At 51.6% G+C, this 26,610-nt stretch overlaps 1 protein-coding gene, 18 non-coding genes and 2 pseudogenes across 25 annotated transcripts in view; all 21 read right to left on the bottom strand.

Moving 5' to 3' along the window:
• Window positions 1–417: 417 nt before the first annotated feature.
• LOC120368237 (small nucleolar RNA SNORD116) lies at window positions 418–510 on the bottom strand. The gene has a single exon (XR_005582428.1). It is a non-coding gene; the product is annotated as a small nucleolar RNA SNORD116 (small nucleolar RNA).
• Window positions 511–1,400: 890 nt separating this feature from the next.
• On the bottom strand, window positions 1,401–1,495 carry LOC120368220 (small nucleolar RNA SNORD116). The gene has a single exon (XR_005582415.1). It is a non-coding gene; the product is annotated as a small nucleolar RNA SNORD116 (small nucleolar RNA).
• Window positions 1,496–1,959: 464 nt separating this feature from the next.
• Window positions 1,960–2,054, bottom strand: LOC120368222 (small nucleolar RNA SNORD116). The gene has a single exon (XR_005582417.1). It is a non-coding gene; the product is annotated as a small nucleolar RNA SNORD116 (small nucleolar RNA).
• A 969-nt stretch (window positions 2,055–3,023) lies between these two features.
• Window positions 3,024–3,118, bottom strand: LOC120368233 (small nucleolar RNA SNORD116). Its single transcript, XR_005582425.1, has one exon. It is a non-coding gene; the product is annotated as a small nucleolar RNA SNORD116 (small nucleolar RNA).
• Window positions 3,119–3,580: 462 nt separating this feature from the next.
• Window positions 3,581–3,676, bottom strand: LOC120368217 (small nucleolar RNA SNORD116). Its single transcript, XR_005582412.1, has one exon. It is a non-coding gene; the product is annotated as a small nucleolar RNA SNORD116 (small nucleolar RNA).
• Window positions 3,677–4,132: 456 nt separating this feature from the next.
• Window positions 4,133–4,227, bottom strand: LOC120368211 (small nucleolar RNA SNORD116). Its single transcript, XR_005582408.1, has one exon. It is a non-coding gene; the product is annotated as a small nucleolar RNA SNORD116 (small nucleolar RNA).
• A 511-nt stretch (window positions 4,228–4,738) lies between these two features.
• LOC120368215 (small nucleolar RNA SNORD116) lies at window positions 4,739–4,833 on the bottom strand. Its single transcript, XR_005582411.1, has one exon. It is a non-coding gene; the product is annotated as a small nucleolar RNA SNORD116 (small nucleolar RNA).
• A 2,528-nt stretch (window positions 4,834–7,361) lies between these two features.
• Window positions 7,362–7,456, bottom strand: LOC120368204 (small nucleolar RNA SNORD116). Its single transcript, XR_005582401.1, has one exon. It is a non-coding gene; the product is annotated as a small nucleolar RNA SNORD116 (small nucleolar RNA).
• Window positions 7,457–7,912: 456 nt separating this feature from the next.
• LOC120368200 (small nucleolar RNA SNORD116) lies at window positions 7,913–8,007 on the bottom strand. The gene has a single exon (XR_005582398.2). It is a non-coding gene; the product is annotated as a small nucleolar RNA SNORD116 (small nucleolar RNA).
• Window positions 8,008–10,529: 2,522 nt separating this feature from the next.
• LOC120368227 (small nucleolar RNA SNORD116) lies at window positions 10,530–10,625 on the bottom strand. Its single transcript, XR_005582420.1, has one exon. It is a non-coding gene; the product is annotated as a small nucleolar RNA SNORD116 (small nucleolar RNA).
• Window positions 10,626–11,089: 464 nt separating this feature from the next.
• LOC120368226 (small nucleolar RNA SNORD116) lies at window positions 11,090–11,184 on the bottom strand. The gene has a single exon (XR_005582419.1). It is a non-coding gene; the product is annotated as a small nucleolar RNA SNORD116 (small nucleolar RNA).
• A 2,659-nt stretch (window positions 11,185–13,843) lies between these two features.
• On the bottom strand, window positions 13,844–13,938 carry LOC120368228 (small nucleolar RNA SNORD116). Its single transcript, XR_005582421.1, has one exon. It is a non-coding gene; the product is annotated as a small nucleolar RNA SNORD116 (small nucleolar RNA).
• A 2,502-nt stretch (window positions 13,939–16,440) lies between these two features.
• Window positions 16,441–16,535, bottom strand: LOC120368199 (small nucleolar RNA SNORD116). The gene has a single exon (XR_005582397.1). It is a non-coding gene; the product is annotated as a small nucleolar RNA SNORD116 (small nucleolar RNA).
• Window positions 16,536–16,998: 463 nt separating this feature from the next.
• Window positions 16,999–17,095, bottom strand: LOC120368216 (small nucleolar RNA SNORD116; annotated as a pseudogene).
• Window positions 17,096–17,490: 395 nt separating this feature from the next.
• Window positions 17,491–17,586, bottom strand: LOC120368231 (small nucleolar RNA SNORD116). Its single transcript, XR_005582423.1, has one exon. It is a non-coding gene; the product is annotated as a small nucleolar RNA SNORD116 (small nucleolar RNA).
• Window positions 17,587–20,117: 2,531 nt separating this feature from the next.
• LOC120368208 (small nucleolar RNA SNORD116) lies at window positions 20,118–20,213 on the bottom strand. The gene has a single exon (XR_005582405.1). It is a non-coding gene; the product is annotated as a small nucleolar RNA SNORD116 (small nucleolar RNA).
• A 396-nt stretch (window positions 20,214–20,609) lies between these two features.
• On the bottom strand, window positions 20,610–20,703 carry LOC120368203 (small nucleolar RNA SNORD116). The gene has a single exon (XR_005582400.1). It is a non-coding gene; the product is annotated as a small nucleolar RNA SNORD116 (small nucleolar RNA).
• A 396-nt stretch (window positions 20,704–21,099) lies between these two features.
• LOC120368206 (small nucleolar RNA SNORD116) lies at window positions 21,100–21,195 on the bottom strand. The gene has a single exon (XR_005582403.1). It is a non-coding gene; the product is annotated as a small nucleolar RNA SNORD116 (small nucleolar RNA).
• A 2,522-nt stretch (window positions 21,196–23,717) lies between these two features.
• Window positions 23,718–23,816, bottom strand: LOC120368223 (small nucleolar RNA SNORD116; annotated as a pseudogene).
• A 143-nt stretch (window positions 23,817–23,959) lies between these two features.
• LOC104650394 (uncharacterized) overlaps window positions 23,960–26,610 on the bottom strand; it is a 64,971-nt gene continuing 62,320 nt past the window's right edge. For all 7 annotated transcript variants that reach the window (XM_074398641.1, XM_074398643.1, XM_074398644.1 and 4 more), the window contains 2 exons: window positions 24,548–24,685; window positions 23,960–24,064 (listed from right to left, as the gene is read on the bottom strand). The gene's annotated coding sequence lies outside the window, so the exon portion shown is untranslated. The remainder of the gene's footprint in view (window positions 24,065–24,547; window positions 24,686–26,610) is intronic.
• LOC120368212 (small nucleolar RNA SNORD116) lies at window positions 24,209–24,304 on the bottom strand. Its single transcript, XR_005582409.1, has one exon. It is a non-coding gene; the product is annotated as a small nucleolar RNA SNORD116 (small nucleolar RNA).

Raw genomic sequence — 26,610 nt, 5'->3', positions numbered from 1 at the left:
TGATGCCACCCAAACACTACAGGAAGTCCCATGTCCCCAGCCACAAATTAAAGAGAGCTGAAAAAGTGCCCAGGAATGGTACTGTGCCGTCTCCTCAGGTGAAAGAAACTGTCTTTCTCTGGGGGAGATGAAGCCAAGAGGTATGAATCAAGGACAGACCCAGCCATGCAGTAGTGGGCAACTGGATACTGCCTTCCTGTGGCACCTGAAAGTCCACCTGCTCCTGCACACTGGCAGGATGCTACCCCACCTTGTCACGGGAAGTCCTTCAACAAACACCTCTCTCAGCCAGGGCAGTACAAAATACCCAGCTACTCAATTTCACTGAAAGACAGCTACATGCTAAGCCTCGGTGCGGCCCATGACAACAAACAGATTTTGTCCCGCTAAATAAAGACCCTGATGGAGAAGTATGATGGACCTCAGGTCGATGAGGAGGATGGTATTGAGTTTTCACTGATTTTGTTCACCTTTCCAAAAAAATGTGTATATGGAAGTTGCCATTGTTCCACAGTCTTTGTCCCTGCAAATGAGGGAAAAAAAATGTTTTTAGAAGAAATCACTTACGTTCAGGAGAAATCCAAAAGGCTCTGAAGGAGCCCACACCATGTATATCTAGGGGCCTCATGGCATCTCCAAAGATCACACAAGATGAAGACCATCCTTCTTGAACAAGAGCCTTCCTTCCAAGCCAATGTGACCAGGGAGGCGCAGATGAAATGAGTGTGCTTCAGAAAGACAGACAGGTACACATGTCAGGAGGGCTGTGTCATCCAGACCTCTGTGGTACATATGAAAACTGCCTGTCTATGGCTTCATGTGTTTGTGTACACAGAAACACATATACAGAGTTGCACATGTAGATTCTGGGTATCCTGGGAGTACATCACGCCACAAAAGAGCATGGACATAGATAGAACATCCCAATCAATGCCATGGTTTCAACATGTGCAATGGGCATACAAAAGACTTGGTGCCCTTGATACTGAAAGCTGAAAATTGTACAACTACTCAGTTCAGGATAAGACAGAGATGACATGCCAGTCAGCCCAAGACTGGAACAAAAGCAAAAACCTTCATGAAATACATACTTCCTCAACATGAAAAAAATAAATATTGGTGAAAGGTTGTGATTGGTGACCGGAACCTGGCTAAAAATCCATTGCACAACAAAAAAACAAAACTTAAGATTAAGGGTAAAACCAACTTCATACCAAGAAGAAGACTAGAAAAAGTAATGTGCTACCAAAGTATGATTAACAAATACATTTATTATAAAGAATATTACTACGGTCAAAATGTCCACAAAAACTGAATGCCAATGCCTGGGTAGTGAAGTCAAATGTAAGGTGAAAAAGTTACCCATGAACCACAGTAAGCCAAAGGGGAGGCAATGTGCTGGACCTCAGTTCCGATGAGAGCGACGGTATGAGCTTTCACTCATTTTGTTCAGCTTTTCCAAGGAATGTTTTTTTGAGGGACTCATCATCGATCCAAGCACAGTCCAAGAGGTAGGACGTTTGACACCACAGGCTGGGCAGTGGGCTAGTCAACGACCCTAAAGACCTTCGGCACCTTGGGGAACTCAGAGCCGCACCACTGAGCAATGGGCACAGACCATCGACTCAGGGAGTGGAACTCTCCAAGCCATTAGTGGCCTGCTAACAGACAGCTCTTTTTGGGTCTCAGAAATTTGAAAGACACCTCTGCACACAGGGCAAATAAATGCTTACCGTCCGAAGCCACCCACCAGCACAGGGTGCACTGTAGATGCCAGGCCATGCCGAATCAACAACTCAAAGCAGCCTCCTTTGGTCAGAAGATTAGCCCATCTTCCTTGCCAGCAAGTAGCAGAGCTTTCATGATTAACTGCTCCTGCGAAGTTTAAATAAATCAAAAGCACACTTGAGAAACAGGCCCAGGTCTGCTGATCACCACTTCAATTCCACTCAATGTGCTGGACCTCAGTTCCGATGAGAGTGACGGTATGAGCTTTCACTCATTTTGTTCAGCTTTTCCAAGGAATGTTTTTTTATAGGACTCATCATCGATCCAAACACATTTGAAGAGGCAGGACATTTGACATCACAGGCTGGGCAGTGCAGCTGATGACCTTAAAGACCTTTGGTACCCTGCAGAACCCAGAGCCGTGCCACTGAGCAATGGGCACAGACCATCCACTCTAGGCCAGAAACTTGCCATGCCATTAGTGGCCTGCTGAAAAACAGCTCCCTGTGGGTCTTAAAAATCCCAGAGACACCCTCACTCAGCAAGAGGGGCAAAGGAATGCTTACCATCCTGAGCCATGCACCATCACCAGGTGCACCATGGATGCCAGGCCCCTCACCAAAACCAGGACTCCACGTGGCCTTCGTTGCTTGGAGAATTCACCATCTTCCTTCCAACAGGTGCTGTGCCTCCCAGAGCAACTGCCCCTGAGAAGTGTAAAAAAATCAAATGCACGCTCAAGAAGTAAGTCCAGGTCCACTGGTCACCACTTCAATACCACGCTTTTCTGTGGAGCAACTTGCATGCCAGCTTCTCCTGGGCCTCCAGGCTTGATCTACATCTCCATGAATGTACCTGACTATGCGACTCTGAAGCATGTGTGGCTGGAACGTACGTGCCCATGGCTGTGTGTATCTGCCTGTGGCTGTGTGCGTCTCTGAGTGTGTGTGTCACAACACCACAGTGGGTGCTTGTAGTCTGCAGCCTCCAGACCAAGGACTGTGGGTGTCAGCCTGACCCTCGCACTTACTGTGGTCTGCCCTCAATGACCCCTGCTGGCTGAGCTGTCGTCTGCCAGAGAAATCCACGGAAACCCCATCACTGCCAAATGACAGCCCCAGACCACTGATGACATGCATGCCCACTTGAGCCCTCTATCACCATTTATCTGGAACACCTTCCTGCCCAGGCCTCTACTACCACACCATGAGCATCTCATAGCCCAGTCGGTGAATAAATAACTGTTGGGGTGGTGGCAGGGCCTGTGACCAACTTGGGAAGGCGTGGGCTGTGCTGGACCTCAGTTCCGATGACAGCGACGGTGTGAGTTTTCACTCATTTTGTTCAGCTTTTCCAAGGAATGTTTTTATGGGGGACTCATCATCGAACCAAGCACATTCGAAGAGGCAGGACATTTCACACTGCAGGCTGGGCAGCGGGTGAGCCAACGACCTTAAAGACCTTCGGCACCCTGCAGAACCCACAGCCGCGCCACTGAGCAACGGGCACAGAGCACTGACTCAGGGAGTGGAACTCGGCATGCCATTAGTGGCCTCCTGACAAACAGCTCTTTGTGGGTCTCAGAAATCTGAAAGACACCGCTGCACACAGGGCAGGGAGATGCTTACCGTCCTGAGCCACTGCCAACACAGGGTGCACTGCAGATGGCAGGCCACACCGCATCAAGAACTCAGCGCAGCCTCCGTTGGTCAGAAGACTCGATCAACTTCCTTGCCAGCAAGTGAAGGACCTGTCACGACAACTGCTCCTAAGAAGTACAAAGAAATCAAATGTGCACTTGAGAAATGGGCCCAGGTCCAATGATCAGCACTTCAATTCTCTTCAATGTGCTGGACCTCAGTTCCGATGAGAGCGACGGTATGAGTTTTCACTCATTTTGTTCAGCTTTTCCAAGGAATGTTTTTTTGGGAGGACTCATCATTGATCCAAGCACATTGGAACAGTCAGGACATCTGACACGACAGGCTGGGCAGTGGACAAGCCCATGACCCAAGACCTAGGCCATGTCCTTAATGGCCTGCTTAGGAACTGCTCCTTGTGGGTCTCAAAAATCCTAAAGACACCCGGCGCTCATCATGAGGGTCAGAGGAATGCTTACCATATTGAGTTGCCCACCAGCATGGGGTGCACCGTGGAGGCCAGGCCACACCAAAACCAGAACTCCGTGGGGCCTTCATTGCTTGGAAGAATTGACCATCTTCCTTGCCAGCAGTCTCAGGGCCTTCCACAGCAACTGCTCCTGAGAAGGGTAAATAAACCAAATGGATTCTTCAGAAACGTGCTCAGGTGCACTGGTCACCATTGGACACCCTGGGTGGCGGACCCGATGGGAATCAGTGAAGTTGTCCCTCCCTCCCACAGTCCCTGGGGGAGGTAATGTGCTGGACCTCAGTTCCGATGAGAGCGACGGTATGAGTTTTCACTCATTTTGTTCAGCTTTTCCAAGGAATGTTTTTTTGTAGGACTCATCATTGATCCAAGCACATTCGAAGAGGCAGAACATTTGACACCACAGGCTGGGAAGTGGGCAAGCCGATGACCTTAAAGACCTTCGGCACCCTGTGGAATCCAGAGCTACGCCACTGAGCAATGGGCACAGACCATTCACTTTAGGAGTGGAACTCACCATGCCATTTGAGAAACAGCTCCTTGCAGGTCATGGAAATCACAGAGACACCCCCACTCAGCACATGGGGTAGAGGAATAACGTCTTGAGCCACCCACCAGCACAGGGGGCACTGGACATGTCAGGACACACCAAATCAAGGACTCAACATGGCCTCCGTTGTTCAGATTTGCCCATCTTCCTTGCCAGCAAGCGGTGGACCTCTCATGACATGGGTCCTGAGACGTATAAGGAAATCAAACAGATGCATCAGAAATGGGCCCAGATGCACTGGTCACCACTGGATACTCTGGGTGGTGGAACCTATGAGAATCAGTGGAAGCTGTCCCTCACTCCTACAGTCCCCGGGGGAGGCAATGTGCTGGACCTCAGTTCCGATGAGAGCGACGGTATGAGTTTTCACTCATTTTGTTCAGCTTTTCCAAGGAATGTTTTTTTGGAGGGATCATCATTGATCCAAGCACATTCAAAGAGGCAGGATGTTTAACACCACAGGCTGGGCAATGGGTGAGCCCATGACCTTGCAGACCTCAGCCATGCCCTTAATGGCCTGCTGAGGAACTGCTCCTTGTGAGTCTCAGAAGCCCAAATGACACTCTCACGCATCATGAGGGGCAGAGGAATGCTTACCATATTGAGCTTCCACCAGCACGGGATGCACTGTGGATGGCAGGTCATATCAAATCCAGGACTCCGTGGGGCCTTCACTGCTGGAAAAAATCGACTATATTCCTTGCCAGCAGACTGCAGGCCCTCATGGCAAGTGCCCCTGAGAAGTGTAAAGAAACCAAATTAATGCCTGAGAAATGAGCCCAGGTCCACTGTAACCACTCCAATGTCATTCTTTCCCACAGAGCAACTCGCAGGCTTGCTTTTCGTTAACCTCCATTACCATGAATACACCTCACCCGTGTCACACTGTGGACACCTAGGAAGCATCTGTGACTGAAAATGAGAGAAAGCACCCACTGCTGAATCTGTCTGCCTGTGTCTGTGCACGCCTGTGTTTGTATGTGTGTGCCTGAGAGTAAGTGTTGTCTGTGTATGGATCTCTCCCTCACGCTTATGTGTTTACCACTACCACATGGGCAGGCATAGTTGGCATCCTCCAGAGCTGAACCCCCCCACAACCCAAAGGCTCAAGGCCCAGGCCTTTAATCAGCAGGATGTAAACTTTGACCTCTAGGCCATACAAACATAGCCGGAGGTTCCGTGTCTATCAGCCACCACCCCTGGCATGAGCACACACTCCTATTCATGGGAAATCCGATGTGACCAGACACTGTCTCTGGTCACCATCTCAGGGGAGGTGCACACAGCGGAAAACCAGTCACGACCACTGCTGGGTAAGGGTGTCTTAGCAAAGTCCAGCACATCGGTCTGAAACGTGGCAACAAGGCCAGAAGCAGTCTTCCTAACCAGGCAAACCATCTCAAAATGCGGACTTTCTCCCCTCCACCAAGGCCATATGCCCAAACTGTGCCCTCAGGACACCCAAAGGGAATGGCTGCTTCTCCAATGGGATGTCTCTGCCTGACCCCCCCTGAAAGGATCAGGTTGACAGGACACACTGCCTGTCATCATTCTTGGGTTGGACGCATCTACAGGGCTTCTCTGCACTGACCTCTGAGGTGACATCCCCTCACACAGCCAACCAGACTGCACTACGACCCACCATAATGCCTACAAGTCAACACTGCCTCAACACCACTGCTTCCACATGCACTTGTCTGCTATGTGAGCCACAAGCCATAGAACCACCAATCCTTTCCAGCTCTCCTAAGCCAACCATGTGCCCTTCAAAGTGGCATGCCTGTCCTGGCTACCCTGAAATGTCAAAACAGTTAAGGGAACTGAAATGCTTCATCATGCCTACGGTGTAGCAGAATCCAGCACTGGAACATTGCCAACAAGCCGAGGCGTGGAGGCATCCCAAGTCAAAGAGACTCTCTGTGGCCAATGCCCCTGGGACTGCACACGTGCTGCTAGGAAAGCACACAGACCTCCGTGGATGGCCCCAAGCGTGACTGGAGCCCACTAGAGAGTCCTGGGCCAGGGCCAGGACCAGGGCACATTCCCTCTGGGTGCCTTTGGAATGGAAACTGCTTTCCAAGTGGTAAAGAGGAAGCAGAGAAGTATATGCTCACATGAATTGCAGCAGGTGGGGCTGCCGGAAAATGTGGGCCAGGAGGCCATTTCCAGGAAGATGTGTACAACAGTTGAGCCCACTACTATGCTGGGAAGACAAGAAGTGACCCATGGACACCACCCCAACATTCACTCGCCCAGAGACAAACCCTCAAAGACCCACCATGGCTGACCTGTGGTCCACCAGAGAAATCCATGGAAAGCTCATCACCGTCAAATGGCAGCCCGAGACCACTGATGGCATGCATGTCCACAGGAACCCTCTACTGCCTTTTCTCTGGGATACAGTCCTGCCCAGGACTTGGCCACTGTAACACGGACATCTCATAGCTAGGGATGCAAAGAAATCCATGCCGGGGGCACCTGTGACCAACCCTGGAAGGAGGGCTGAAGACGATTTAAAGGTCTGCAGCAATACCCATTGCTCTGCACTCTCCTCCCTCACCTTGGAACTCCCCTGTCATCAGCTGACGGAAAATGAAGACCAAGGTCTGCCTGAAGCCTGGGCCTTGTGCTCTCCTGAGCAGGGGAACTGGAATGCATTCCTGTGCGCAGACACCCATGGTGAGGTCTGAGACTCCCTTCCTGGGAATTCGCCAAGCCCAGGCCAGTTGTACACTGCCCTAGGTCAAGACATTTCTGCCTATTTCCACGGCCACCAAGACATCACAGAGTGGCTGATCATCCCCCACGACTTCCCCATCAGTCTAAGTTATGCAAAGAATGTTCCTAATGTCTATGATGAGAGACTAAGCTGTAAACGCCCTGGGTGGTGTAACCGTAGGGACTAATGGAAGCTGTCCCTCACTCTTACAGTCCCTACAGGAGGCAATGTGCTGGACCTCAGTTTCGATGAGAGCGACGGTATGAGTTTTCACTCATTTTGTTCAGCTTTTCCAAGGAATGTTTTTTTATAGGACTCATCATCGATCCAAGCACATTTAAAAAGGCAGCATGTTTAACACCACAAGCTGGGCAGTGCGTAAGCCAATGACCTTAAAGACCTTTGGCACCCCATGGAACCCAGAGTCACGCCACTGATCAATGGGCACAGAGCATTAACTCAGGAAGTGGAACTCGGCATGCCATTAGTGGCCTGCTGAGACACAGCTCTTTGCAGGTCTCAGAAATCTGAAAGATACCTCTGCACACAGGGCAGGGAGATGCTTACCGTCCTGAGCCAGCACAGGGTCCACTGCAGATGTCAGGCCACACCACATCAAGTACTCAGCACAGCCTCCGTTCGTCAGAAGACTCGATCAACTTCCTTGCCAGCAAGTGAAGGACCTGTCACGACGACTGCTCCTAAGAAGTATAAAGAAATCAAATGCGCACTTGAGAAACGGGCCCAGGTCCAATGATCAGCACTTCAATTCTCTTCAATGTGCTGGACCTCAGTTCCGATGAGCGCGACGGTATGAGTTTTCACTCATTTTGTTCAGCTTTTCCAAGGAATGTTTTTTTGTAGGACTCATCATCGATCCAAGCACATTTGAAGAGGCAGGACATTTGACAAACAGGCAGGGAACTGGGCGAGCCAATGACCTTACAGACTTTCAGCACCCTGTGGAAACCATAGCTATGCACTGAGTAATGGTCAAAGACTGTTCACTTTAGGAGTGTAACTACCATAGCATCAGAGGTCTCCTGAGAAACAGCTCACTGTCTGTCATGGAAATCCAAACAATATCCTCACTTAGCACAAGGGGAGAGGAATGCTTACCGTTCTGAGCCACCTGCCAGCACGTGGTGCACCACAGATGCCAGGCCACACTGACTCCACCACTCCATGGGGACGCTGCTGCTCAGAAGAATCGATCATCTGTCGTGCCAGCAGGCGGTGGGCCTCCCAAGGCAACTGCCCCTGAGAAGTGTAAGGATATCAAAAGCACGCTTGAGGAATGAGCCGAAGTCCACTGATCATGTCCCTGAGAAGTGTAAGGATATCAAATGCACGCTTGAGGAATGAGCCCAAGTCCACTAATCATGTCAATGTCATTCTTTCCCAAGGGGCAATTCGTACACCTGCTTCTCCTTGCACTCCACAACCGACTTCCATTTCCATGAATATACCTTGCACGTGTCCATCTGGACACCTGTAAGTGCGTACGACTGAACGACTGCACACACCTGTTGCTGCATCTATTTGCCTGTGGCTGTATACACGTGTGTGAGTGTTTCTGTGTGGGTGTGTGTCCCCCTTATGCACCTGGGTGTCCCATCATAGTCTGCAGCCTCCAGACCTCAATCAACCCACAAAAATCAAAGGCTCAAGGCCCCCACCTTCAATCAATAGGATGTGAACTTTGACCTTGGGGCCATGGGGAAAGAGTTCCAAGGACCTTGCATAACAGCCACCACCCCGGCACAAGCACATGCTCCTCCTCACGGGACATATGATGTGGTGACCAGACACTGTCTCTGGCACCTGATGAGGTGAGGTGCACCTGAAGGAAAACCAACCACCACCAAAGCTGGAGGGCACCTTTGCAACAGCCAGCATGTTGCTCTGAAACACAAGGCCAGAGGCAGTCTTCCCAACCTAGGCAAAGAATCTCAAGACACATGCTTCCTTCCTTCCACCCAATCCATGTGCCCACATTGTGCCCTCTGGACACCCAAAGAAAACGGCTGCCTTTCCACAAGGACATCTTCACCTGAATCCCCACGACAGGACACACCCAGAGTTACCCTGCACTGACATCACAAACAATGTCCTATCACACAGCCAGACAGAGTGCACGACCACCCACCCTCATGCCAGTAAGTCAATGCTGCATCAACACCACCAGGTCCACAAGCATGCAGTGACCAAGTGAGCTGCAAGATGTACGACTGCCAATCCCTTCCAACTTTCCTGTGCCAACCAGGTCCTTTTACAGTGGTGTGGCTGTCCCACCTGCACTGTGACTTCTAGCCAGCTGAGGGAGCTGAAACGCTGTGCTATGCCTTGGAGTAGTGGAGTCCAATGCTGGAACACGGCCAACGTGCAGAGGTGCGGAGTTGTGCCAAGTCAAGGGACTCTCTGTGGTAACATCCCGAGATTGCAAATGCACTGCCCAGAATGCACATAGACATGCATAGCCCCGTGCAGGCCTGGAGCCCACAGGAGACTCCGGGGCCAGGGCCAGGCACAATCGCTCTGGATACCTTTGGGTTGGAAAACAGGAATGCTACAGAGCTCCAGCAGGTGGAGCCACCCAACAATGCACGCCAAGAGACCATTTCCAGGAAGATGTGCACAATGGTGGAGCCCACCATTCTGCTGGAAAGATCAGAAGTGACCCAGGACTATGGACACCATCCCAACACTCACTTGCCCAGACACGCGTCCTTGAATACCCACCCTGGCTGACCTGTCATCCACCAGAGAAATCCACGCCAAATGAAAGCCCAAAGAAGTTGACGATACTCATTTCCACGAGAGCCCTCTACCATCTTTTCTCTGGAATACCATCCCACCCAGGCCTCCACACCACACACAGGCATGACAGCTCAGGAGCAAAGAAATCTGAGCCGGGGAACCCCTGTGACCAATGCTAAGGGGAGAGCTGAAGAGATGCTGCCGTCTGCCAGGGCACCCATTGCTCTGCTTGCTCCTCTATCGCCCTTGCCTCTCTCTTGGTCTCAGCTAAGCAAAAATCAAGACCATGTTCTGCCTGAGGCCTGGCCTTCTATTCTCCCTGGTAGCAAAACTGACACCTGGTCCTCTGTGTGGAGACACCTGCTGCGAGATCTGGGTCTCCCTTCCTTTTGCTCACCAAACTCAGGCCAGCCACACACTCCCCTAGACTTGCGATATTTCTATCCACTTCCGTGGCCACCATGCCATCACACAGTGGCCAATGCCCCCACGACACTCCCACTCATGTACCTCACAAAGGGAATGTTCCTACAAGCATTTAACGGGAGACTTTGGCCTGTGGATGCCCTGGTTGCGAGAGAACCTATGGGCATCAGTGAAGTTGTTCCTCATTCCTGCGGGCCCCAGGGGAGGCAATGTGCTGGACCTCAGTTCCGATGAGAGCGACGGTATGAGCTTTCACTCATTTTGTTCAGCTTTTCCAAGGAATGTTTTTTTTGGGGGACTCATCATCGATCCAAGCACATTGTGAAGAGGCAGAACATTTGACCCCACAGGCTGGGCAGTAGGTAAGCCGATGACCTTAAAGACCTTTGGCAGCCTATGGAACCTGGAGCCACACCACTGAGCAATGGGCACAGACCATCGACTCAGGGAGTGGAACTTGCCATGCCATTAGTGGCCTACTGGCAAACAGCTCTTTGTGGGTTTCAGAAATTTGAAAGACACCTCTGCAAGCAGGGTACAGAAATGCTTACCGTCCTGAGCCACCCACCAGCACAGGGTGCACTGAAGATGCCATGGCACGCCAAATCAAGGACTCAATGTGGCCTCCACTGATCAGAGGGATCAATCATCTTCCTTGTCAGCAAGCGGTGGACCTCTCATGAAAACTGCTCCTAAGTAATGTAAAGAAATCAAATGCACACTTGAGAAATGGGCCCAGGTCCACTGATCACCAGTTCAGTTCCATTCATTGTGCTGGACCTCAGTTCCGATGAGAATGACGGTATGAGTTTTCACTCATTTTATTCAGCTTTTCCAAGGAATGTTTTTACTGGGGACTCATCATCGATCCAAATATATTCAAGAGTCAGGACGTCTGACACCACAGACTGGGCAGCGGATGTGCCGATGACATTAAAAACCTTCAGCACCCTGAGGAAGCCACAGCTGTGCCACCGAGCAACCGGTTCCATTCACTGCAGGAGTGGAACCGCCAGGCCATTAATGGCCTGCTGAGAAAGTGTTCCTTGCAACTCTTGGAACTCAGAAAACCACCCTCACTCAGCATGTGAGGCAGAGGAATGCTTACCGTCCCGTAAGCCACCTACCAGAACAGGGTGCACCGTAACTGCCAGGCCATGCCCAATCAAGGACTCCAGGGGCCCTAAGCTGACTGAAGAATCAACCATCTTCCTTGTCAGCAGGAGGTGGGCCTCCCACGGCAACTGGCCCTGTGAAGTGTAAAGAAATGAAATCCATACTTGAGAAAACAGGCTCAGGTTCACTGGTCACTTCAACGCTATTCTTTCCCACAAGGCAACTCACATGCCTTCTCCTTGGCCTCCATGACTGACCTTCACCTCCATGAGTATCCCGTGTCATTCTGCAGACTTCTAAAAGCAGCTGTGGCCAGAGCCACCGCACATGGGCACTGCCACATCTATGAGCCCATCATTGCCTGTGTCTGTGTGTGAGGGAGAGTGGGTTTGAGTGTGTGTCTGTGTGTGAGTGTGTGTGTGGAGTGTGAGTCTGAATGTGTGTGTGCATCTCCCTGATGCACATGTGTGTCCTAACACTGCAATGGACGATTATATCTGCAGCTTCCAGACCTGATGCCCCCAGCAAACTGATTGCTCTAGACCCCAGCCTTCAATCACTCAGATGTGACATTTGCCCTCAGGGCCATGTGGAAACAGGTCACAGGTCCCTCGCCTAGCAGTCACCACCTCTGGCGCGAGCACACGCTCTTCCTCATCCTCATGGGGCATCTGATGTTGTGACAAGAAACTGTTTCTGGTTCCCCTCTTAAGTGAGGCGCCCATGGCAGAAAACCAACCACAACCAGCTCCAAAGGGCACCTTTGCAAAGTCCAGCATATCAGCCTGAAACTTGGAATGAAGGCCAGAGGCGGGCCTTGCAACTTAGCAAAAGGACCTCAAGACACATGGTTCCTCCACTTCACTCAGTCCATGTGCCTGCAGTGTGCCCTCAGGACAGCTGAGGAAATGGCTGCTTTTCTAGCAGGACATCCCCACCTGACACCCCAAGGAACAGGTTGACAGGACACACTGCCTGTCATCATTCTTATATTGAACACACCCACAGGGAATCCCTGAACTGACCTCAGAAGGAATGACCCATCATGCAGCCAGTGTGACTGCACTACTACCCACCCTAACAACTGTACCAACAGTTGGTACAGTAACACTGTACTAACATCACCAGGTTTACATGCATACAGCTGCTAAGTGAGCTGTGAGTGGTAGAACCACTAATCCTTTCCAGCTTTCCTAACTCATCTGTGTGCCCTTGAAAGAGGCAAAGCTGTTCTGGCTGCACTGTGAATTCAAACCGGCTAAGGGAGCTAAAACGTTTCATCATGCATAGGGCGCAGCGGAATCTAACACTGGAACATGGTCAGGATTCAGAGGGATGGAGGCATCCCAAGGCAAGAGACTTTCCGTGGCAACACCCCTGAGACAGCACACGCATTGCCTGAAATGCACACAGACCTCCGTGGATAGCCCTATGGTTGACTGGAGCCCACAGTGGGGTCCTGGGCCTGGGCCTGGCCATGGCGCATTCCTTCTGGATGCCGTCAGGATGCAAGCTGCTTTCCAAGTGAGAAAAAGGATCCAGAGCAGTAGTTGGTCACACAAGCTGTGGGAAGCGGGGCCGCCTGGCAATGGCAGGCAAAGAGACCATTTCTAGGAATATGTGCACAACTGTGGAGCCCATTACTCTGCTAGCAAGAACTGGAGTGACCCAGGGCCACGGACAACAGCCCAACCCTCATGGTCCTTTGAACTGCCCTTCAAGACCCCTGCTGCCAGACCTGTCATCCACCAGAGAAATACACGGAAAGCCCAGCACCACGGAATGACAGCCCAACACCAGTTATGGCATGTCTGTCCATGTGAACACCCTACACCTATTCTCTGAAATACCCAAGGATACGTCAAACCTGGGCCTTCACCACCACACCATGGGCATCTTGGAAGGCTCGGGAGGCAAAGAAATCCCTGCTGCAGGGCACCCTGTGACCAAGACTTGAGGGAGGGCTGAAGAGGCTTTGGTCATCTACTGTAACACCCATTGCTCTGAGCTCTCCCCCATCACCCTTGGCACCTCCCTGTCCTCAGCTAACTGAAAATTAAGACCAAGGTCTGCCTGAGACAAGGCCTTCATGCTCTCCTTAGCAGGGGAAATGGGAACTGGTCCACTGTGCGACAAAGTCTGACATGAAGTGCAGGTCTCCCTTCCTAGGAGCTCACCAGGCCCAGGTCTGCCATATACTCCTCTAGGCCTGTGGTATTTCTGTCCGCATCCACAGCCGCCACGCATTCCCACAACGGCCAATCCCTCCATCACTCTCCTGTGTACCACACACAAACGGAACGTTCCTAATGCATGTGTGATGGAAGACGTTCACCTGTGTAAGTCCTGGGTGGTGGAACCTATGGAGACTCGTGGAAGCTGTCCCTCACTTCAACAGTCCCCAGCAATGTGCTGGACCTCAGTTCTGATGAGAGCAATGGTATGAGTTCTCACTCATTTTGTTCAGCTTTTCCAAGGAATGTTTTTTTGGGGGACTCATCATCGATCCAAGCCCATCTGAAGAGGCAGGATGTATGACACCACAGGCCAGGCAGTGGGTGAGCCATGACCTTAAAGCCCTTCGGCACCTTGCAGAACCCAGAGTCACGCCACAGAGCAAAGGGCACACCATCCACTCTAGGAGTGGACCTCGCCATCCATTAGTGGCCTCGTGAGAAACAGCTCATTCTAGGTCTCAGAAATCCAAAAGACCACATCACTCAGCACAAGTGGCACAGGAGTGCTTACCGGCCTGAGCCATCCACCAGCACAAGGTGCCCCACGGAAGCCAGGCCACACCGACTCCAGGACTCTGCAGGGCGTTTGTGGCTCACAAGAATCGACCATCTTCCTTCCAGCAGGCAGTGGGCCTCCCATGGCAACTACCCCTGCGAAGTGTAAAAAAATCAAATGCATGCTTCAAAAAAAAGGCTTAGGTCCACTGGTCACCACTTCAATGCCATTCTTTTGACAACTTACACACCTTGCTTCTGCTGAGCTCCATGAGTGACCTCCATTTCCATGAATGTACCTTTCTAGTGGCACTCTGCACACACTTTGGAGTGGCGTGTGAACAAAACGACTGCACATACCCGTTGCTATGTATATTTGCCTGTGGCTATTTGCACGTGCGTGTGTGTGTGTGTGTGTGTGTGTGTGTGTGTGTCCCTCATGCACATGTGTTTCCCAAACACATGGCTTCCCCAACATGGCAATGTCCAGTCAGAGTCTGTGGCCTCCAGGCCTGAGCCCCCACCAACCTGACAATTAAAGATCAAGGCCTCCAATCAGTAGAATGTAAACTCTGATATCAGGGCCATGCAGACACAGGCTCGAGGTCCCTTGTATAACAGCCACCACCCCTAGCATGAGCACAAGCTCCTTCTCAAGGGGCATCTGACGTCGTGACCAGACACTGCCTCTGGCAGAACCCCCACGTAAGGTGCATCTGGCACAAAACCAACCACAACCAGCACTGGAGGGCACCTTCCCAATGGCCAGTACATCTCTCTGAAACTCAGCATCAAGGCCAGAGGTGGTCTGCCCAACATAGGCAAACGACTTCAAGACACAAGCTTCCTCTCCTCCATTTAGTCCATGTGCCTGCACTGTGTCCTCAGGACACCCGAAGGGAATGTCTACTTTTCGCCACAGTACATCTCTACCTGACACCCTAAGGACCAGACAGACAGGGCACACTGCCTTCCATCATCCTTGCATGGGTCACACTCAAAGGCCTTCCTTGCACCAACCTCTGAGACAACATCACATCATGCAGGAACCTTGGATGCAGTACCATTCTCCCCAACAACCACCACCAGGTCTACATGCATGTAGCTACTAAGGGAGCTGCAAGCCACAGAACCACCAACCTTTTCGAATTTTCCTAAGCCATCCATGTTCCCTTCAACATGGCATGGCCGTCCTGGCTGCACTGAGGCTAAGCGAGCTGAAATAGTTCATTACGCCAGTTGATTTAGCGAGAAGCTCAATCAACACCACAATACCACCAACAAACAGAAGAGCGGACGAATCTCAAGCCCAGGGACACTCAATGGAAGGCACCTGGGATTACATACACAATTCCCGGAATGCACACAGACCTCCGTGGACAGCTCCAAGTGTGACTGAATCCCATGGGAGAGTTCTGGGCCAGGGCCAGGGCACATGCCTCTGAAGGCCTTCAAAGCTGGAAGGAAGATCCAAAGCAGTTATTTGCTCATACGAGCTACAAGATATGGGGCCACCCGGCAATGCTGGGCGAAGAGACCACTCCAGGAAGGGAGGCACAATGGAAGAGCCAACTACTCTGCTGAGAAGACCAGAAGTGACCCAGGGCCACAGAGCAGAGCCTGATATTCATGCTCCTTGAGTCACTCCTTGAAACCCCAACGGCTGACCTGTCATCCACAAGAGAAATCCATGGAAAGCCAATCAAGACCAGATGGCAGCACAAGAGTACTGATGGCATGCACGTCCATGTGAGCCCTCCACCACCTTTTCTCTGGGGTACCATCCTGCCGAGGCTCAGCCACCACAACATGGGCAACTCATGGCTCAGGAACTGAAAAAATTCTGTTGGGATTTGGCTGCAGCGACAACCAAAGAGGTTTTGGTTGTCTGCCTTGACACCCACTGCTCTCCATTGTCCCCCATCACCTTGGCGCTCCCCTCTACACGGATAACTGAAAATCAAGACCAAGGTCTGCCTGAGACCTGGGCCTTGTGCTTTTCTTGCAATGAAAACAAAGACCCAGTCCACTGAAATGCCCATCGGGAGGTCAGGGTCTCCCTTGTGGGGCCTTTCAACCTTCCTCTATAGCCGCCAGCACATCACAAAGCAGCGGTTCCCCACATGACTCTCCTACCCATGAACCTCGCAAAACAGGAATGTTCCCCGATGTACCTGTTATACGAGACTTTCATCAGAGGATGCCCTGGGTGGTAGAACCTCTGGGAACCAGTGTAAGCTGTCCCCCGTTCCTACAGTCCCCAGGGGAGGCAATGTGCTGGACCTCAGTTCCGATGAGAGCGACGGTATGAGTTTTCACTCATTTTGTTCAGCTTTTCCAAGGAATGTTTTTTTGGGGGACTCATCATCGATCCAAGCACATTTGAAGGAGGAGAATGTCTGACACTGCAGGCTGGGCAGTGGGCAAGCTGATGACCTTAAAGACCTTTGGCACCCTGGGGAAGCCAAGGCTATGCCACTGAGCAATGGGCATATACCATGGTCTCAGGGAGTGGAACTCGCCATGCCATTAGTGACGTTACGACAAACAGCTCTTTGTGGGTCTCACAAATTTGAAAGGCACCTCTGCACAAAGGGTGGAGAAAAGCTTACCGTCCCGAGCCACCCAGCAGCACGAGGTACACTGCAGATGCCATGGCATGCCCAATCAAGGACTCAACGCGGCCTCCGTTGGGCAGAAGAATAGACCATCTTCCTTCCCACCAAGTGGTAGAGCTTTCATGATTAACTGCTCCTGAGAAGTATAAAGGAATCGAATGACATTTCAGACATGGCCCAAGGTCCTGTGATCACCACTTCAATTCCATTCAATGTGCTGGACCTCAGTTCCGATGAGAGCGACGGTATGAGTTTTCACTCATTTTGTTCAGCTTTTCCAAGGAATGTTTTTTTTAATAGGACTCATCATCGATCCGAGCACATTTGAAGACACAGGATATTTGACACCACAGGACAGGCAATGCCTATCTTGGAAATCTGAAAGATGCCCTCACTCAGCACCAAGGGGAGAGGAATGCTTACCGTCCTAAGCCACCCGCCAGCACAAGGTGCACCGTGGATGCCAGGACACACTGACTCCACGACCCCAAGGGGACGCTGTTGCTTGGAAGAATCGACCATCGGTCGGGTCAGCACACAGCAGGCCTCTCGAGAAGCTGCCCCTGAGAAGTGCAAAAATATAAAATGCACCCTTGAGGAATGAGCCGAGTCCACTGGTCACATCAATGTCAGTCTTTCCCAAGGGGTAACTCATAAACTTGCTTCTCCTTGTTCCTCACTCCTCACAATATCTGGGGGTGGCAATGTGCTGGACCTCAGTTCCGATGACAGCGACGGTATGAGCTTTCACTCATTTTGTTCAGCTTTTCCAAGGAATGTTTTTTTTGTTGGACTCATCATCGATCCTAGCACATTGCGAAGAAGCAGGATGTCTGACACCAAAGGCTGGGGAGTGGGCAAGCCAATGACCTTAAAGACCTTCAGCACCCTGCGGAACCGAGAGCCATGCCACTGAGCAATGGGCACAGACCGTTCACTTTAGGAGTGGAACTCATGAGGCCATCAGAGGCCTGCTGAGAAACCACTCCTTGCAGGTTTTGAAATCCCAAAGACACCCTTACTCAGCACGTGGGGCAGAGGAATGCTTACCGTCCTGAGCCATCCACCAGCAGGGGTGCACCATGGATCCAGGCCATTTGGACTCCAGGACTCTGGGGGCCTTTGTGTCCCAGAAGAACTGACCATCTTCCTTGCCAGTGTATGGTGGATGTCCCATGGAAACTGCCCCTAAGAAGTGTAAAGAAATCAAATGTCTCCTTGAGAAATGAGCCCAGGATCACTGGACATGTCACCGCCATTCTTTCCACAGGGCGATTCACATGCCTGCTTGTCCTTGGCCTCCACGACGGACCTCCATCTTCATAAATATACCTGACCCATGTCACTTTCTACACACCTAGGAAGTCTTGACACATAGGAGGCCTCCTGCTCTATCTATTTGCCTGTGGCTGTGCACACCTGTTTGTGTGTGTGATAGTGTGTGTTTCTCTCCCTCATGTACACGTGTTTCCCACCACCATAACCGGTGATTATATACTGCAGCCTCCAAAACTGAAGCCCCCTGGCAACTTCAAGGTGGAAGGCCAAAGCCTTCAATCAGTAGGATCTGCACTTTGACTCTGTGGCCATAGGGACATAGACTTTACGTCATTCCCCTAACAGCTACCACGCTGGTCTGAGCGCCTCCTTATGAAGCATCTGATATTGTGACCAGACCCCATCTCTGGCCGCACTCCCAGCTGTGGCTCACGTGGCAGAAAACCAACCACAACCAGCCCTGGAGGGTGTCCTTGCAATGGTCAACCCTAGGTCTGAAAAATGGCATCAGGCCAATCTTCCAAACCTAGCCAAGGGATCTCAGGACACAGGCTTCCTCCCCTCCAATCATTCCACATACACACACTGCACTTTCGAGACACCAAAAGGGAAGGAGTACTTTCCAACAGGATGTTCCTGCCCCAAGGACCAGGCTGTCAGGACACATTGCCTTCCGCTGCCCTTGCCCCGGTCACACACAGGGCTTCTCTGCACCAAACTCTCAGGCAACACCCCATCACGCAGCCAGGTTGACTGCACTACCACCCACCGCAGCTCCTGCAACTCAGCACCATCACCCGGTCTACATGTACACGGCTACTAATCAACTGCGATCTGTAGAACCACCTATCCTTTCCAACATTCCTAATGCAGCTGTGGGACCCTCAACATGCTATGTCTCTGTCCTGAATGTGCTGTGAGTTAAAACTGTTTACGGGAGCTGAAACGTTTCTCGGCCTTAGGGAGTGGCGGAATGCAACAATGGAACATCACCAACATGGGAGGTGCATGGGCATCCCAAGTCAGGGAACTCTCTATGGGAGGAGGCTAGAATGGTACATATGTTGCCTGGAATGCACACGGACCTCCATGGATAGCCCCTTGTGTGACTGATGCCCAAGGGAGGAGACTCGAGGGCCATGGCCCATTCCCTCTGGACACCTTTAGGATGGAAGCTACTTTCCAAGAAGAAAAGAGGATCTAGAGCAGTATTTGCTCACATGCACTATGGCAGGTAGGGCTGCCCAGCAAGGGCAGGCCAAGAGACCATTCCCAGGAAGATGTGCACAATGGTGGACCCCACTACTATGTCAGGAAAACTGCAAGACACCCAGCGCCTGGGACACAAGGCTGATCCTTGTATTATCTAGAACCTGTCTTCTAAGACCCCCACTGGACAACTTGTCCTAGACTAGAGAAATTAATGGGAAGTCCATCACCACGTGACAAAAGCCTAACACTGCTAATGACACACATGACCCCGGAAGCCCCTACCGCCTACTTTCTGGGGTACCTTCTGGCCCAGGCTTCCAGCACGGCACCAGGGGCATCTCACGGCTCAGGAAAGGAAGAAATCCCCACTAGGGGGCCTGTGTGGAGGGCCAAAGAGGCTCTGACTATGTGCCACAACACCCTATGCTACGCACTATTCCCCATCACCCATGGCACTCTCTTATCGTCAGCTCATCAAAAATCAGTACCAAGGTCTGTCTGAGGCCTGAGCCTTATACTCTCCTGGATAGAAAAGAAGGACCCAGTCCCCCTGCAGACAGAGGCCCACCACAAGGTATGGGTATCCCTTCCTGGGAGCTCACCAAGCCAAGACCAGGAGCACATTCCCCGAGGTCAGCAGTATTTCCGTTTGTGACCACAGCCACCACACCATTACAGAGCAGCCATTCGCCCAGGACTCTCGCATCTATGTACCTCACTCAAAGGGAATGTTCCTAATGAGTGTGCGATGGGAGACATTGGTCTGTGGAAGCCCTGGGTGGTGGAACCTATGGGAATCAGTGGAAGTTGTCCCTCATTCCTACAGTCCACGGGGGAGAAAATGTGCTGGACCTCAGTTCCGATGAGAGCGACGGTATGAGTTTTCACTCATTTTGTTCAGCTTTTCCAAGGAATGTTTTTTTTGTAGGACTCATCATCGATCCAAGCACATTTGAACACACAGGACGTTTGACACCACAGGCTGGGCAATGCTTGCCTTGGAAATCTGAAAGATGCCCTCACTCAGCACTAGAGGCAGAGGAATCCTTACCGTCCTGAGCCACCTGCCAGCATAAGGTGCACCATGGATGCCAGGCCACACTGACTCCATGACTCTGTGGGGACTCCGTTGCCTGTCAGAATTGACGATCTGTGGTGGCAGCACATGGTGGGCCTCGCAAGGGAACTGCCCCTGAGAAGTGCAAAGATATCACATACACACGTGAGGAACAAGCTCAGGTCCACTGGTCACATCAATATCAGTCTTTCCCAAGGGACAACTTGTACACCTGTTTCTCCTTGTCCCTCACTCCTACAGTCCCCAGGGGAGACAATGTGCTGGACCTCAGTTCCGATGAGAGCGACGGTATGAGTTTTCACTCATTTTGTTCAGCTTTTCCAAGGAATGTTTTTTTTAGGACTCATCATCGATCCTAGCACATTTGAACACACAGGACATTTGACACCACAGGCTGGGCAACGCTTGCCTTGAAAATCTGAAAGATGCCCTCACTCAGCACTAGAGGCAGAGGAATCCTTACCGTCCTGAGCCACCTGCCAACATAAGATGCACCATGGATACCAAGCCACACTGACTCCATGACTCCGTGGGGACTCCGTTGCCTGTCAGAATCGACGATCTGTGGCGGCAGCACATGGTGGGCCTCGCAAAGCCACTGCCCCTGAGAAGTGCAAAGATATCACATGCACACTTGAGGAACAAGCTCAGATCCACTGGTCACATCAGTATCAGTCTTTCCCAAGAGACAACTTGTACACCTGCTTCTCCTTGTCCCTCACTCTTACAGTCCCTACAGGCGGCAATGTGCTGGACCTCAGTTCCGATGAGAGCGACGGTATGAGTTTTCACTCATTTTGTTCAGCTTTCCAAGGAATGTTTTTTTTTGTTTGACTCATCATCGATCCAAGCACAATTTGAAGAGGCAGGATGTCTGACACTACAGGCTGGGCCACTGAGAAATGGGTACAGACCATTCACGTTAGGAGTGGAACTAGCCACACCATCTGAGCCGTGCTGAGAAACCACTCCTTCTAGGTCTTGGAAATCCCAAAGATACCCCCGCCCCCCACTCAGCACATGGGGCAGAGGAATCCTTACCGTCCTGAGCCGTACACCAGCAGGGAGTGCACCATGGATGCCAGGCCATAATGACTCCAGGACTCTGGGGGCCTTTGCGGCTCAGAAGAAAGGACCGTCTCCCTTGCCAGGACATTTGAGACGTTCCAAGATAACTGCCCCCTGAGAAGTGTAAAGAAACCAAATGCATGACTGACAAATGGGCCCAGCTGCACTCATCGCTTCAACACCATGCTTTCCTCAGGGCAACTCACATGTGTGCTTCTCCTTGGCCTCTATAATGGACCTCCATCTTTATGAACATACATGACCATGTCACTTTCTAGACACTTAAGAAGTCTCAACACCTAGGAAGCCTATTGCTATGTCTCTCTGCCTGTGGCTGTGCACACGTGTTTGTGTGTGTGTGACAGTAGGAATGTGTATTTGTGTCCCTCATTCACGTGTTTCCCAATACCGCAGCAGGTGATCAGAGTCTGCAGCCTCCAGACCTGAGGTCCCCCCACAACCCGAAGGCTCAACACCAAGGTCTTGTAACCGCTGGATGTGAACTCTGACTCTGGGGCCATGAGGACGTAGGTCTGAGCGCACGCGCCGAAGACTACCATCCTTGCTCTGAGCACACGCACCTCCTCTCAGGCCCTCTGATATTGGGACCAGACCTCATCACTGGCAGCATTTCCAGCTGAGGCTCACCTGGCAGAAAACCAACCACAACCAGCCCTGGGGGACACCTGTACAATGGTCAACCCATAGGTCTGAAAATTGGCATGAGGCCAGAAGAAAGATTCCCAACCTAGGCAAAGGACCTCATGATATGGGCTCATACCTTCCATTCAGTCCACATTCCCACACTGCACCTTCAGGACACCCAAAGGGAATGGCTGCTTTTGAACATAATGTCCCTGCCCCAAGGACCAGGTTGACAGGACACAGTCTTCTTCCACTGTCCTTGCACTGGTCACACACATGGGGCTTCTCTGCACCAAAGTCTGAGACAACACCCCATCATGCAGCCAGGTTGACTGCACTACCACCCACCACAGCTCCTGCAACTGAGCACCATCACCCGGTCTACATGTACACGGCTACTAATGAACCGCCATCTGTAGATCCACCAATCCTTTCCAACATTCCTAAGGCAGCTGTGGGCCCCTCAACATGGCATGGCTGTTCTGGATGTAATGTGACTTTAAACTGTTTAAGGGAGCTGGAACGCTTCATCATCCTCAGGGAGTGGCGGAATGCAACACTGGAATATCACCAACTCAGGAGGTATATGGCCATCAAAAGTCAAGGAACTCCCTATGGCAGGCTGCTAGAAAGGCACAGATGTTGCCTGGAATGCACACGGACCTCCATGGATAGCCGCATGTGTGGATGATGCCCATGGTAGAGTCCTGGGCCAAGGCCAGGGCCACGGCTCATTCCTTGTGGATGCCTTTGGGATGGCTGCTACTTTCCAAGCGGGAAAGAAGATCCAGAGCAGTGATTTGCTCATATGCACTGCAGCAGGTGGGGCCATCCAGCCACGATGGCCAAGACACCATTTCCAGGAAGGTGTGCACAACACTGAGGTCCACTACTGTGTCAGAAAGACCTCAGGAGATGTAGGACTAGGGTAATAAGCCCGACCCTCGTATTTTCTGGGATCTGCCTCCTACAACCTCTGCTGGCCAACTTGTCTTCCACTAGAGAAATCAATGGAAAGCCCATCACCACTGAACGAGAGCCCAAGACTGCTGATGACACAAATGAGCATGTTAAGCCCCCTACTGCCTCTCCTCTGAGGGACCTTACAGTCCAGGCTTCCACCCGGCACCAGGGGCATCTCACGGCTCAGGGAATGAAGAAATCCACCAGAAGGCCTCCATGATGGGATGCTGGGTCAAGGGCCAAAGAAGCTCTGGCTAGCTGCGGCAACACCCTATGTTACGCACTGTCCCCCGTCACCTTTGGCACTACCCTGCCTTGAGCTACCCAAAACAGTACAAAGGTCTGCCTGAGGTCTGGGCCTTATGCTATCATGGAAAGAAAACAAGGACCCAGTCCTCTGCACAGAGATCCCACCACGAGGTCCAGATCTCCCTGCCTGGGAGCTCACAAAGCCAGGACCAGGAGCACATGCCCCTAGGCATGTGGTGTTTCTGTCTGCTTGCACCACAGCCATACCATTACAGAGGAGCCATTAGCACCAGGACTCTCCCACCCATGTACCTCACACAAACAGTATGTTCCCAACAAACATGCAATGGGAGACATGGGTCTGTGGAAGGCCTGGGTGGTGGAACTTATGGGAATCTGTGAAGTTGTCCCTCACTCCTACAGGCCACAGGGGAGGCAATGTGCTGGACCTCAGTTCCGATGAGAGCGACGGTATGAGTTTTCACTCATTTTGTTCAGCTTTCCAAGGAATGTTTTATTTTTTTGTGGGACTCATCATCGATCCGAGCACATGTGAAGACACAGGACATTTGACACTACAGGCTGGGCAATGCCTGCCTTGGAAATCAGAAAGATACTCTTACTCAGCACTAGGGGCAGAGGAATCCTTACCATCCTGAGCCACCCGCCAGCACAAGGTGCACCATAGATGTCAGGACACACTGACTCCACAACTCCACGGGGACACTGTTGCTTGGAAGAATCGACTATCTGTTGCAGCAGAACATGGCAGGACTCTCCAGACAACTGCCCCTGAGAAGTTCAGAGGTATCAAATGCATGCTTAAGGAATGAGCACGGTACACTGATCACATCAACGTAAATCTTGCCCAAGGGGTAACTTGTACACCTGCTTCTTCTACCTCACGCCTACAGTCCCGGGGTGTGTGAATGTGCTGGACCTCAGTTCCGATGAGAGCGACGGTATGAGTTCTCACTCATTTTGTTCAGCTTTTCCAAGGAATGTTTTTTTTGTTGGACTCATCATCGATCCTAGCACATCGTGAAGAGGCAGGACATTTGATGCAATAGGCTGGGTAGTGAATGAGCTGGTGGCCTTAAAGACCTTCAGGACCATGCAGAACCAAGAGCCATGCCACTGAGCAATGGGCACAGACCGTTCACTTTAGGAGTGGAACTCATGAGGCCATCAGAGGCCTGCTGAGAAACCAATCCTTGCAGGTTTTGAAATCCCAAAGACACCCTTACTCAGCACGTGGGGCAGAGGAATGCTTACCGTCCTGAGCCATCCACCAGCAGGGGTGCACCATGGATCCAGGCCATTTGGACTCCAGGACTCTGGGGGCCTTTGTGTCCCAGAAGAACTGACCATCTTCCTTGCCAGTGTATGGTGGATGTCCCGTGGAAACTGCCCCTAAGAAGTGTAAAGAAATCAAATGTCTCCTTGAGAAATGAGCCCAGGATCACTGGACATGTCACCGCCATTCTTTCCACAGGGCGATTCACATGCCTGCTTGTCCTTGGCCTCCACGACGGACCTCCATCTTTATAAATATACCTGACCCATGTCACTTTCTACACACCTAGGAAGTCTCAACACATAGGCGGCCTCCTGCTCTATCTATTTGCCTGTGGCTGTGCACACCTGTTTGTGTGTGTGATAGTGTGTGTTTCTCTCCCTCATGTACACGTGTTTCCCACCACCATCACCGGTGATTATACACTGCAGCCTCCAAAACTGAAGCCCCCTGGCAACTTCAAGGTGGAAGGCCAAAGCCTTCAATCAGTAGGATCTGCACTTTGACTCTGTGGCCATAGGGACATAGGCTTTACGTCATTCCCCTAACAGCTACCACGCTGGTCTGAGCTCCTCCTTATGAAGCATCTGATATTGTGACCAGACCCCATCACTGGCAGCACTCTCAGCTGAGGCTCACCTGACAGAAGACTAACCACAACCAGCCTTGGAGGGTGCCCTTGCAATGGTCAACCCTAGGTCTGAAAACTGGCATCAAGCCAGAGGCAACCTTCCAAATCTAGCCAAAGGACCTCACGACACAGGCTTCCTCCCCTCCACTCACTCCACATACATGCACTGTACTTTCAGGACACCAAAAGGGAATGAGAACTTTCCAACAGGATGTCCCTGCCCAAGGACCAGGTTGACAGGACGCACTGCCTTCCACTGTCCTTGCCCTGGTCACACACAAGGCTTCTCTGCACCAAACTCTCAGGCAACACCCCATCACGCAGCCAGGTTGACTGCACTACCACCCACCGCAGCTCCTGCAACTCAGCACCATCACCCGGTCTACATGTACACGGCTACTAATCAACTGCGATCTGTAGAACCATCTATCCTTTCCAACATTTCCAATGCAGCTGCGGGACCCTCAACATGCTATGTCTCTGTCCTGGATGTGCTGTGAGTTAAAACCGTTTAAGGGAGCTGAAACGTTTCTCAGCCTTAGGGAGTGGCGGAATGCAACGCTGCAACATCACCAACATGTGAGGTGCATGGGCATCCCAAGTCAGGGAACTCTCTATGCGAGGAGGCTGGAATGGTACATATGTTGCCTGGAATGCACACGGACCTCCATGGATAGCCCCTTGTGTGACTGATGCTCAAAGGAGGAGACACGAGGGCCATGGCCCATTCCCTCTGGACACCTTTAGGATGGAAGCTTCCAAGTGGGAAAGAGGATCCAGAGAAGTATTTGCGCACATGCACTGCAGCAGGCAGGACTGCCCATCAACGGCAGATCCAGAGACCATTTCCAGGAAGATGTGCACAATGGTGGATCCCACTACACTGTCAGGAAGACTACAAGACACACAGGGCCTGGGGTACAAGCCTTACGCTTGTATTCTCTGGGACATGCCTTCTACGACCGCGGCTGGCCAACTTGTCCTTCACTAGAGAAATTAATGCATTTTCATCACCACCTAACAAAAACCCAATTATTACTGATGACACACATGGCCACGTAAGCCCCCTACTGCCTCTTCTCCCCAGGCTTCCAACACAGCACCAGGGGCATGTCATGGCTTCGGGAATGAAGAAATCACTCCCATGGAAGCTGTGTGGAAAGCCACAAAAGATCTGGCCATCTGCCACAACACCCTATGCTACGCACTGTCCTCCATCACCATTGGCATTCCCATGCTCAGATCATCAAAAACTGGTACCAAGATTTGCCTGTGGTCTGCGCCGTACGCTTTTCTGGAAAGAAAACTAGGACCCAGTCCCTTTGGAAAGAAGCCCACCACATGGTCTGTGTCCCCTTCCTGGGAGCTAACCAAGCCAAAACCAGGAGCACACTCCCCTAGACCTGTGGT

This window comes from Saimiri boliviensis, chromosome 5 (assembly GCF_048565385.1).
Source record: "Saimiri boliviensis isolate mSaiBol1 chromosome 5, mSaiBol1.pri, whole genome shotgun sequence".
Taxonomy (NCBI): Eukaryota; Metazoa; Chordata; class Mammalia; order Primates; family Cebidae; genus Saimiri; species Saimiri boliviensis.
Note: the sequence above shows the minus strand (reverse complement) of the source record. Positions and strands in the feature narration are given on the sequence as shown.